This window comes from Mus pahari, chromosome 2 (genome assembly GCF_900095145.1).
Source record: "Mus pahari chromosome 2, PAHARI_EIJ_v1.1, whole genome shotgun sequence".
NCBI classification, from domain to species: Eukaryota; Metazoa; Chordata; class Mammalia; order Rodentia; family Muridae; genus Mus; species Mus pahari.
In genome coordinates this window covers 14803473-14816299 of record NC_034591.1, presented here as the reverse complement: position 1 = coordinate 14816299, position 12827 = coordinate 14803473, and the positions used below count along the sequence as shown (strand labels likewise).

General features: G+C 41.3%; 1 protein-coding gene and 1 pseudogene across 9 annotated transcripts in view; one reads left to right on the top strand and one right to left on the bottom strand.

Moving 5' to 3' along the window:
• The window catches only part of Magi2 (membrane associated guanylate kinase, WW and PDZ domain containing 2), a 1405204-nt gene that overhangs the window by 558119 nt on the left and 834258 nt on the right, over nt 1–12827 (bottom strand). The window lies entirely within an intron of this gene.
• On the top strand, nt 9809–9929 carry LOC115063535 (annotated as a pseudogene).

Below are 12827 nucleotides of genomic sequence, written 5' to 3'. Positions count from 1 at the left end.
ACTCAGAAATCCGCCTGCCTCTGCCTCCTGAGTGCTGGGATTAAAGGTGTGCACCACCACACCCGGCCTCATTGCTCCTTCTTATTTTGAAGCTAAATGATTCTTTCTTATAGCATTTGCTATATTTGTTGCTATGCTAACAAAATATGCATATTTGCTATATTTTCAGCCCTGTCTCTTCATTGGTTCTCAATTCTGGTGAGCCACCTTTGGATCTGCATTCGGGGTTCTGCCTTTCAAGTTTGATGGATGATAAAATTAATGAGTCTTGCTGTGCTTTCAAATTAGATGAGAAAAGTGTTGGATCCATGGTGTGAATAGGTATGATTTGTCAACAGTTCTCAGGGGACCTTGCCTGGAATACAGTTGCATTTCTGTAGAAGAGGGGGTCCTGGTAAGTAACAAGAACAATTGTCCTCCGAGTTGCATTTGTATAGATTTTAAGTCTGTCTTTAGGTCTCCTAAGAATTAGGTTGAAATGCAGTCTTCTTCATCCTCTGATGTTCAGGTTGGCTCTAAGCATTGCCCATTGCAATGCCTCTTGCCAGACTCTAGTTTCTGAGATGAAATTTCTCCAGTAAATTGTCATATATTTGGCTACACTGAGGAAGAAAAATTATCTGGTGGGAGAGATGAATAATAGTCCCAGCCGGTAAGTGTTCAGACATTTTATAATTCTGTTTGAAATCTATGTTTCACTCCCCCCTCAGCAGACCCGCTGCTTCCCATTTCCATGACCTTTCAGATTCTGAGGACTGAAGTAGGGGGAGCAGCTGGTTAGGATGCTAGTTCCTAAGCAGCACCCCAGCATCCCTACCAGCAGGCATCTCTATTTTGTTACTGTTGGTCTTGACACTGTCCATTAGAAACAGCGTTCCTTCCAGCTCCTGTTGGGCTCATCATTTCTCACGGTCTCTTCTTATACAGGATTCTATGTTCTCCTCCTTATATTGTCACTTTAGTAGTGATTGAGGAATATGGAGAAATCTACATGTGTGTTCTCTGTATCAAAGACTTTATTTCCTATTCAGGAGAAATTGCTGCTCTCTGATAAGGATGGAGTTGTAGCTGATTAAAGCTATGTAAGGGCTTGACTTGCTGAATATAAGTGAACCCCGACACTGGGGGAATGCTAGCGTACATAATCAAGCAATTGGCATCCACTGTACCTTTCGGAAGCAGAAAACACTGTGACCCACTCTGAATCTCTTCTAAAGTGGAATTATAGTCTTTGCCACCAGCACAGAGTGATGAACATGATTTACAGTGAAGTGTTAAGAGACATGTTGATGATAAGGCAGTATTGAATTGAACTTCAAATACAATATTAGGTATTGGCAAAGTGATAAAACAGCATCATTGTCTGCAGCGAATGGCTATCAACTCAGACAATCAGCTTGAGTAAATAGATTAAGTCCTATCTTCACACAATTTCAACAGTGTACTTAAATTCTGTTTTCTCTGTAATGCCATTTTCATGACTTCTTAGTCAGAAATTATCTAACGTTCTTTTCTATGAGCATTTGCTATCTATCACTGCAGCTCACAATTTTCAATTTTGTTGGGGGAAAAGTGCATCCCTGAAGAGTCCCTACTTCAGTGAAAGCAGTAGCACAGGGTTAGTAAATATTTTGGGCACATAACAATATTAAGCAAAACAACATACAAATATGACTACTGTACCTTTCATTTTTCTTAATTGTTGTGTACAGGAGTTTTGCCTATATGCAAGGATATATATCATATACATGCCCGGTTCTGGCAAGGTCTGAAGAAGGCTACCTATACCCTGGAAATGAAGTTACAGATTACTGTACACTACTCTGTAGGTGCTAGAGTTCAACCCTGTCAGACCTCTTCAGCCAGTGGTCTTGCGTGCTGAGGCATCCCTTCAGGACTTCAGATACAGAACTTGGGGTGTATCTGTATAGTAGTATGTATGTCTAGCTTGCATAAAGCTATGGGATCAACCTCAAGAATGGCAAGCAATAAATAAATAAATAAATAAATAAATAAATAAATAAATACTGCTAGTAGCTAGAACAAACTGAGAATAAAATAATCAATTATTAGATCATAGTCCAAAGCTTACTTTAAATATCCCAATTTAACTTAAGAAGACTCAAATCCACCATATAGAATTTTAGTAATTTATGTATATATAACTCCCCCACAGAAGTGAAGTGCAATCCTCACTTCCTTTACGTATGGGCTGCACAACCTAGCTTTCTCCAAGGTTCCAGGATGGGGAAGGACTAGAGTGGATGAGAATGTGGGTAACACCGCAGTGACGAATCCTGACCAATGCAGCTCAACTGAGTAATGATCATGCATGATGTCAATAGCTGCAAGTCATGATGATCTTCATACCTCTGCTGTGAATTGATGAGACAGGAAATCACAGTCTTGCTCCTCAGATCCCACAAGAAACCGCCAAACAAATCCAGTTTGTGTCACTCTATATGATACCTGAGTAGTAATTTTCAAAATTTTCACTACTAAAAAGATAAGTCTGAGATTCTTGAAGCTTGTGAACAACACCCAAGCATGAAGTGATAGAATGGAGGAGGAATGGAAATGGTTGGAGGACAGCTGCCCTGTCAACAGATGCCCTGTCAACAGCTGTCTTGTCAGCAGCTATCCTGTCAACAGCTGCCCTGTCAACAGCTGTCCTGTCAATAGCTGCCCTGTCAGCAGCTGCCCTGTCAAGAGCTGTCCTGTCAACAGCTGTCTTGTCAGCAGCTGTCCTGTCAACAGCTATCCTGTCAGCAGCTGTCCTGTCAGCAGCTGTCCTGCCAACAGCTGTCCTGTCAGCAGCTGTCCTGCCAGCAGCTGTCCTGCCAACAGCTGTCCTGTCAGCAGCTGTCCTGCCAGCAGCTGTCCTGTCAGCAGCTGCCCTGTCAGCAGCTGTCCTGTCAACAGCTGCCCTGTCAGCAGCTGCCCTGTCAACAGCTGTCCTGTCAGCAGCTGCCCTGCCAGCAGCTGTCCTGTCAGCAGCTGTCCTGTCAGCAGCTGTCCTGCCAACAGCTGCCCTGCCAGCAGCTGTCCTGTCAGCAGCTGCCCTGTCAGCAGCTGTCCTGTGTGATAGGTAACAGAGGAGGAATACTAGTTTTAGAACCAAGGAAAGACAGCGATCTTTGGAAAACAGAGCAAAAACAGAGTGAGTTCAGCATCCTTTTCTTAAAGCTCAGCTTCAGTTGAGGTGTGGTCTCCTCTCAGTGTAAAGGCAGCTGCAGAGGGTGGAAACCATGGATGAATACAAAGAGGGAACCTTAGAAAAATCCATTCAACTTTCATTAACATATAATTTTTAATTATTTTCATACAATGTATTTTCATAGTTCCCCTTGTTCAAACCCTCCCAGACTGTCTCCACCTCCCTACCTGTCAAACTTCATTCTCTCCTCTCCTTCTCCCTCTCCTTATTCTCTACCTTTCCCTCTCATTACCTACATCCCTACCTCTCTCAAAAGAGCAAAACAAAAATGAAAATCAAAATAAGCAAAACACCAATAAGATAAAAAAAAGAAAACAAAATGAAACAGAAGTCATCTAAAACAACAACCATAAAACAAACAATTTGGAATCTGTTTTGTATTGGCCATGTGTTCCTGAGCACTGTCCCTGAGAGTAATTAATATACGTAGTGACCAGTAGTGCCACAAAGCTGACCTATCCATTCCCAGTTGGCACCAGTTGCAAAGAGATTTTTGGTTAGAAGTGTGATGTTTGTGTCCACCTCTCCTTCTCTGTGCTGAGTGAGACATTTTCTGCTAAATGGCTGAGAAGAGAAACTAAATAAGGGACTCAATGCCCTTCCTGTTATCAATGTACACATTCATCAATGTGCACATGAACTCACTCACACGCACTTACATATAAATAAAATGTTTTTTTTTTTTTTTAAAAGAGAAATCAGAGGAGGAGCATTCATCTCCTGCATTTTCACTGAGCATGAATCACGATACAAAATCAATATTTCCCCAAGTTAGTAGCTCTTCATTTACCAATGATGAACATTCCTGGAACAAATCAGATAAACAAGACCCCTCAAAATAACTTTGAAACAAAATAACCCAGAAGAACAAGGAATGAACCTGGGTAAAGAAGTGGGGAACTTCAGAATGAATTCTTCTAAGACATTGAGAAAAGAAATTGGAGATGACTCAAGGAATAGACATATCTTCTATATGTTCACTGATTGGCACATGGAGATGATGGAGAAGCCCACATTATCAAAAGTAATCTAGAAATTAAATGCAATCTCTACCAAAAACGCTAGTAAATCCTGTACCTAAGTGAAACAAATAATCTTAGGATCATGGGGAACCATATTTGATGGGGACCAAAGCAATCCAGAGTAAAAAGAAATCTGGGGAGTTATCAGTGTGTCATTTGAAGACATACTAAAGAGACATAGGGATGGAAATAGCAATGGACTTGTACCATACTGATACGACACATAGATCAATGAAATAGAACGAGTTAGAATAGAACCTGGAATTAAGTCACACAGCAACAGCCCTCTGGTTTAAAAAAATTACCCAAGATTTTAAATCATTTTCATACATGTATACAATGTACTTTGAGCATAATCCCATACATACATTGGACAGAGAGACTCTCTAAAACTGGTACATAAAACATAAAGAAAATCAGGGGTAAGGAGGAGAATAGTAGGGGTGGGGTGAAGAGAAAGGCAGCTATGGGGTGGGAGTATGGTCAGAGTACATGGTGTACCTGAAAAAATTGTCTTTAGGAAATCCCAATGTATGCTATTAATATGTGTGGTAATTGACCATATATAATCATAAATAAAACAGAAAAAGACAGTCTGACAAGTGGTTGTAGTTTAAGGAAACAGTAACTCAGCACAGTGGGGTATCCTGTGTGATGTTCTGGAACAGAGGAAGGACACTGGGTACCTGAATCACATATGTATAAGCTAATTACAATGTATCAATGCTTGCTCGGTAGTGCTAATACACTGTTCTTAGAAGCCTAAGAGGAAGAAAGACTCTAAGTGCAGGTATAGATATAATATTCTTGTCAGTGTTTTATTCTAGGATGATATATATGTGTGTGTGTGTATATATATATATATATATATATATATATATATATATATATATATATATATAAAACAGCAGCAGTAGAATAAAGGCAGTATTTTAAATCCAGAAGGAGGAACTTAAAAGCAAATGAAACAATACACCATTGTACAATGCCTGTTCTTTCTTCTTTTGCTGTAGACAACCATTTCAAGATTCCAGATAAGTTAATTAGTGTTTGGTCACACAGTGTCTAATGTTCTGGGCTACTCACATGTGGGGGTTGTTATGACACACACAGACTGCTTCTTTCCTCTGAGATCTGACAACCAAAAGGGGGTGTGTGTTTGAATTTGTAATTCTGATATTCCTGTCAAGGCTGAGTGTGCAAAACTTAAGCTTGGTATCTTGGTGTGCTGACTGTTTCCTTCTTTCTTCTTTTTATTGGATATTTTCTTTATTTACATTTCTATTATCCCCTTTCTAGGTTTCCCTCCTTCCAGAAACTTCTATCCCATCCTCCCTTCCCCTATGAGGGTGTCCTCCACTCACCCACCCACTCCCACTTCTCTGCCCTCGATTCCCTATACTGGGATATCTATCTAGTCTTCATAGGACCAAGGACCTCTCCTCCCATTGGGACAAAATGGCAAGCAACAGATTGGGAAAAGATCTTGGCCAATCCTGCATCCAATAGAGGGCTAATATCCAATATATAAAAGAACTCAAGAAGTTAGACTCCTGAGAATCAAGTAACCCTATTTAAAACGGGGTACAGAGCTAAACAAAGAATTTTCAACTGAGGAATATCGAATGGCCGAGAAGCATCTAAAGAAATGTTCAACTTCCTTAGTCATGAGGGAAATGCAAATCAAAACAACACTGAGATTCTACCTCACACCAGTCAGAATGGCTAAAATCAAAAACTCAGGTGATAGCAGATGCTGGCGAGGATGTGGAGAAAGAGGAACACTCCTCCATTGCTGGTGGGATTGCAAGCTGGTACAACCACTCTGGAAATCAGTTTGGTGGTTTCTCAGAAAATTGGACATATTACTACCTGAGGACTCAGCTATACCACTCCTGGGCATATACCCAGAAGATGCTCCAACATGTAATAAGGATACATGCTCCACTATGTTCACAGAAGCCTTAATTATAATAGCCAGAAGCTGGAAAGAACCCAGATATCCTCCAACAGAGGAAAGGATAGTGAAAATGTGGTACATTTACAAACAATGATATCATGAAATTCTTAGGTAAATGGATGGAACTAGAAAATCCTGAGTGAGGTAACCCAATCAGAAAATAACACACATGGTATGCACTCACTGATAAGTGGATATTAGCCCCAAAGCTCAGAATACCCAAGATAAAAATTATAGACCACATGAAGCTCAAAAAGAAGGAAGACCAAACTGTGGGTGCTTCAACCCACCAGACCCCCCAGAGTGCCCATCAGTCAAGGAGTAGACATGGAGGAACCCATGGCTCCAGCTGCATATGTAGCAGAGGACGGTGCTGTACTGAGTGTCTCACATGTAGGGAAACTGACATCAGCAGTAAAGGCTGCCAGGCCTTCTCCTTCCTGTCTTTGCCTCAATCCTTTTTCCACGAAAGGCACTGTAGACAGCGGAAGCCCATTCCCTGGAAGGAATCCAGGAGACACAGAAAGGTGCTCTTATCCACTTCCCACAGAAGCCAGTCAGAAGACCGAAGGCCTGGGGCAGGAGTGCAGCACAGGTGGCTCAGGAACAGCCTTGTTAAGCTCCCTTCAGGTTCTCCCACTGAAGCACCACTTTCATACCCGGTCATATTTCTCCACAACTATCCACTTCTTCAACTGGACTTGGCTTAAGTAGTTCTTTGTTTTTAAAGACTTCCATTCCATTCTCTAACAATGAAAACATTGTTAAATAAATTTGCTTCTCTCCTTTTAATCTTTTCTTTTCTATCTGAGAGGTACTGGCTATAGCTAGAGAAAATTCACTGCATCCCTACTATGCACTTAACACTGTATTTCTCACATAGTAGGCTCTGAAGTAAGTCAGTTCCCGTGCAATTTATATGTATCATATAATCCAGTAAAAATGGAAAATAAATGTGCAAACTACAAAGTTACTATAACATGTAGAAAAGAGTTTAGAAGACAATTAGCACTGACTGATGTGATCAAAATGATATAAAAATGATTATAAATGTGATAAAATAAAATAAAATAAAATTGATTGTAAACCTGAGAGGGGACAGACAAGCAGAGCCCTGCCCCAAATGAAAACCACAGCAACACGTGCGGGGCTTGGCAGATCTGGCATTGCTGTCGCTCAGCAACATGAACTGTTTCTGATGAGAAAAAGCAACTAGCAAATTGGCTTACCTGAAAATCTGTCAAGAGAACTGTTGCTCTGTAGGTATTGTTACTTACTTTATAATAAAGTGTAACTTATAATACTACTTCTCTAGAAAAATTATACCAATGTTTTAAGGAAACTAGGTTGTATCACAAACTTTTGAACTCAAAGTTACTTAGAAATCTATATCCTTATTTTAGGGTCCATTAGCAATGCTGTTACTGACTATGCATAAAGGGCCAAAGAAAAATACGTTCAACTATATACCCTAGAGCTGACATATTAGCTTTCATTTCAAGTATTAACCATTCGAGGGAATAGAATTGCATTTGTTTGGATGGTCGTAGACCATTATTAAAGCTTAGTAATAGTATATTGTTATGTTTATAATGAGGATTAAAAGTCCAAAATCAGTAGACATCAAGAAAGAAGATTCTAAGCAGGAAAGACCACAGGGGAGGGCAGTGGTTTCCGTTTTGGTGGCTTGGTTTGAGTTTTTAGAGAGTGTGTCATGAAATGAAAATACTATGTGTAAAAAGATAAAGTATGTATATATCACATAAAGTAAATGGAGATACATAGATTCATACTAATGTAAGGTACATACTAGTCCTATGGGTGAAAAAATCATGCAGAAAGAGAAAAAAAGATTATAAATGAAAAAGGAGACACTCTTTAAAATTCACTTTACATCCGATTGCTGCTCTCCCTTCAAGTCCCTCCCTCCCACAATCCCTCTCCCTATATCCCCCTTCCCTTCTCCTCTGAGAAGGTGGAGTCCCCCCTGGGTATCCCCTCCTACTTCCAGTCCCTTCTGAGCTAGGCACATCCTCTCCCAGTGAGGCCAGACCAGGCAGCCCCTCTAGAACATAGCCCTCATACAGGCAACAGCTTTCGGAACAGCCCCAGCTCCAGGTGCTCAGGACCCACATGAAGACCAAGCTGCACAGCTGCTACATGTGCAGGGAGGCCTAGGTCCGGCCTGTGTATGTTCTTTGGTGGGCAGTTCAGACTCTGAGAGCCCCAAGTGTTAGCTGACTCTGTTGGTCTTCCTGGGGAGTTCCTATCCCCTTCTGGGTCTTCAATCCCCTTTCCCTGCGTTCCCCGCGACTCTTCCATAAGGTCCCCTAGCTCCAGGCAAGGAGAAACTCTTTTGTTTCCCTTTGAAGACAGGGTTTCTCCAAACCTGTTGTGGAACTCATTCTTTAGATCAGGCTGGCTGCAGACTCATAGAGATTAGCCTGCTTCTGCCACCCCGGTACTGGGATGAAAGGCTGTAACCACTATCAGGCTGAGAAACTTTAAAAAAAGAAAAAAAAAAGATAAATAAAAAAGAAAGAGGAAGTTAGGAGGCAGAATGAAATCATTTCTGTGCAGACACAGAAAGAGAGGGCAAGACTGAAAGGAAAAGAAAAGGGCGCCTCAGTGGAGTGGAACTGCAGTGCTTTCTCACCCTGCTTCCTAGGGCGAGGGGTGTTACACCTTTTATTCCTCTGTTTGAAATGTTAATTGGATCATTAGCCACTGTTCAGGTCCCTCACTGGGAAGGAAGGCTTTCTCTCCTCTGTCAGGAGAAGCCTGAACAAAGCAAACTGTCTTCAGCCTTCCAAAGAAACCTTTTCAACTCTTAGAACATGTCTTACCTGGCTCCCAGAGGCTTCTGCTCACAGTATTTTTGCCTCCATCCAAGTCCAGCATCCTTGGCAGACCCTAAGGCTTTGGCTTACAAGCAAGATCTCAGTTCTGTGGCTAGAGACACCATGGAGCTTTCCTTGGAGTCATCCTTTGCTCTACACTAGGAACTGTATAAAAGCTCCCGTACTGACTAGATCTACTGCTATGTTCCAAGTCTCAGGCATCCTGACTAACACAACAAAGCTGTACTTACATCCTGAATGCTTGAAAGACTAGCAAGCGACAGACACGAACTAACAGTGTAGAAATCAAGATGTCTCCCTAAAATAAGACAAACTGCTGAGCTGAAAACAGTAAAGACGCAGCAGAGACATAAAACCCTTGACTTCCCCCATTGGCCCAAAAGAAAGACAGATTTGCAACTACAAACTATATCGTGCTTAGCCTTCTACCAGAGAGTATGACTATTGACTAAATATTGAGCATAACTCTCAACCCCTATAGGCCTGACGATGGTGCCAGAGGAAGCAACAACAGGCTTCCCTGACATGCTTTCCCTACCACTTGTTTGCCTTCCCACAAGCTTCTGTCCTTTGCACTTTGCAAAGTGTGTCTCTAAAAGTTATTGCCTTTGGTTGAAGACCTCGGGTAACTGGGATTCAAAGTCACCTCTTGCAGAATTTCCCACAGACTAGATAACTATTGTAGCCTAGTAAGAAAATGTTGATCTGTTTTAGCAGATGAGTCTTGAAGCATTCTATAAGCATCCTCTCTGCCTCTAGATGGGTTACAGGTGGCTATTGTGTCACATGCACATCGGTGAGTGGCAGAGAGGAGAGAGGCTATGTCTGTGCTCACCTGTGAACATCTGAGCAATTAGGAGTCCAAAGTTCCCTGAAAAAAGGCAAGCCTGAGATGTCTTCCAGCCTGGTGCTATGGGACCCAGACAGGGAACAAGACAATAACAAATAAAAACAAACAAACACTGAAAAAATCCTCAAGAGGAGAAAAAAAAAATCTGTTAAAATAGTTGATTTAGAATAGAAAGACCACAGAGAAATTCTTTTGAATCAGTTTCTAGCAAGCCTCTGTGTAGGGAAAGAATAAGCTATATTACTCTATATTGTTCTGAAATTATTTTAACTTAAACCATGAACATGTTCAGCCTGACCTGTCCACATCTACAGAGTAGACAAACATCTATTATCCATCCCATTCTCAACCAATGAGAACACAAGTGAGAAGGACAGTCTACTCCTAGTGCCTTAAGATTTCTAATTGATAAGTAACCATTTGTCAATTACAATATTTTAATTGTATGGGTGGGTCACTGGAAATACAAAATTTTACTACATCTTTATAATAAAACTCTCAAAAAAATAAACAAAACCATTCAGAGATAGTAGAAGCATTACTAAGTAAAGCTGTGACATCTAGGCAAGCATTTACTTGGAGGCCATGGGACACAACAGTGGACCAGTGAGGGGAGAGTGAGGAAATGTTATGGCTCTTCCGTGAAAACTGCACCTAATGTGCCCTCATCACAGAGAACAAAGACAGAACTTCTTGCCATGTTCTTTTTAACAACAAGTTGTTTCTGGATACAATCAGGAACATATACACATACACACAGACACAGGCACACATAGACATAGACACACATGGACATACACACATAGACACAAATGCAGACACACACACACATAGACACACACAGAGAGAAACTCACACATAGATACACACAGATAAGCAGACATACAAACAGATACACAGACACAGAAACACAAACATAGGTACACACAAACACACAGACATACACATAGACACACAGATAAACACAAAGACACACACACACACACACACACACACTGTCAGTACCATAGCTTATTCACTCACTGTATAGCTTTCTAGCTATACAGTGGCAAAAGCTGGCCCAGCCATGAGAGCATGTCACATCACAATAGAGTACGGGAACATTATCAGTTCTTCAGGAGGAAGACCATTCCCAGGCTACTTTCTCAAGAGAAAAATCACAAACTGGTTGGCTAAAATTGTAGGGATAAAGGTTTGTTCTCAGTATTTACCTGAGTTGGTATTTAGATGAAGAGAACTACCCCTTCTTGAGACTGAAACTAATCTCTTCAACAGGAGTCCTCTATAACAAAATTAGGTTAAGAGAAGAAAGCTTCCCCTAGAGCTCCCCTGATATCCTAATATCATGTCCCACTGCTGCTATTATCTTTGTGTGCATTTTTGAGGACCTTACTGTAAAGATGTAGCTGTAGTCAAGGTAATTTAAACATATTGACAGTTATAAATAGGCATGTAAATACATATTTAGGTGGCGTAAGAGCCTCCATGTGGAAACGAGCCCTAGCGAGCAGAGACACTGTGTTTTTATACTGATGAAGAAGTGGACAGTTTTACATAGGTGTGATTGGATGCAGGGGCATGATCTAATTGCAAGCCAGAGACTTATAAAGGCCTGTCTGCTTACACGCTCTATTCCTGTATCTTCGGAGATAGGGACCTCCTACCCTTCTGGGTCATTGGCAGCACATCTCATGTGGGGGTCTTTGAACTATTTCAGAGGAAAGTCAGAAAGTCCCTTCTAGATTTTCAGACTTCTTGCTTCAGGAGAGAAAGGACAGGAGGGAAATCACTGTTTCTCATTCATGTTCATGCTATTTTCTATAATGCCAAGTGGTTGTAGTTTTTAGGAGTGTGTTCTGAACCTTATCACATGCAAAAGGAGTGCTTCCCTATTCCATCCAGCAAAGTACACGATTACAAAATGTAGCAAGTAAGCAATAGCCCATGGCAACCTTCTGCCATAGGGTATGCAGGGTTTCTAGGAGCCATCAGACAGTAAATGCAGCAGAAAGATTAGTGGCTCATAAATATTCCTCTTCTCCACACTGAAAGAAGGTTATTAATGTGGGCTCTATAAAATGGCTGTGCAGTATAAATGAAGGGGAATGTGGTATCTACAGTATAAAGGAGAATAAAAAATTATACTTGGGGAACGGAATATAGGCATGAGAGGTTTGGGCCAGTGACAATGTCATAAGCAATCCTGTTCCAGTTTCTTGTCACTGGAAGCCCCTTGCTGACAATGATAGGAGGGCCTAAGGAAGGATCCTGGTACCCAGGTAGGCCCTTCCAAGACAGCAGCTGAGCCAGGAGTACATGTATTGGATTGTGGCTTCCGTAAGAATTGGGTGGTTGGGTGAATATGTACTTAGCACGAGTTTTCAGGATATGTTTGTCAGAGTGACTAACATGTGAAGAACAACAAGAATAAAGATTGTTGGTAGGAAAAATGAAGTTGGAAACATAGTTAGAGTTTAGAAGATAAATGGAATTGTGAACGGCTTATTTAACATACCAGAGAGACTTGTGTTTCTGAATATGGTCCTGCCATACTGGGTCTTCAACATGCTTCAGTGTGATGGCTAATCTTTATTTTCAAATCTGATTGAGAGGATATAGGACATCACTAAGGCACACCTCTGGGTGTCTGAAGGTTTTCCAGAAAATGTTACCAGTACAGGCACAGTCCATCCATCCATCCATCCATCCATCCATCCACCCATCCATCCATCCATCCACCCATCCATCCATCCATCCATCCATCCACCCATCTACCCATCCATCCATCCATCCATCCATCTATCCATCTATCCATCCATCATCCATCCACCCACCCACCCATTCATCCATCCATCCATCCACCCACCCATCCATTCATCCATCCATCCATCCATCCATCCATCCATCCATCTATCCA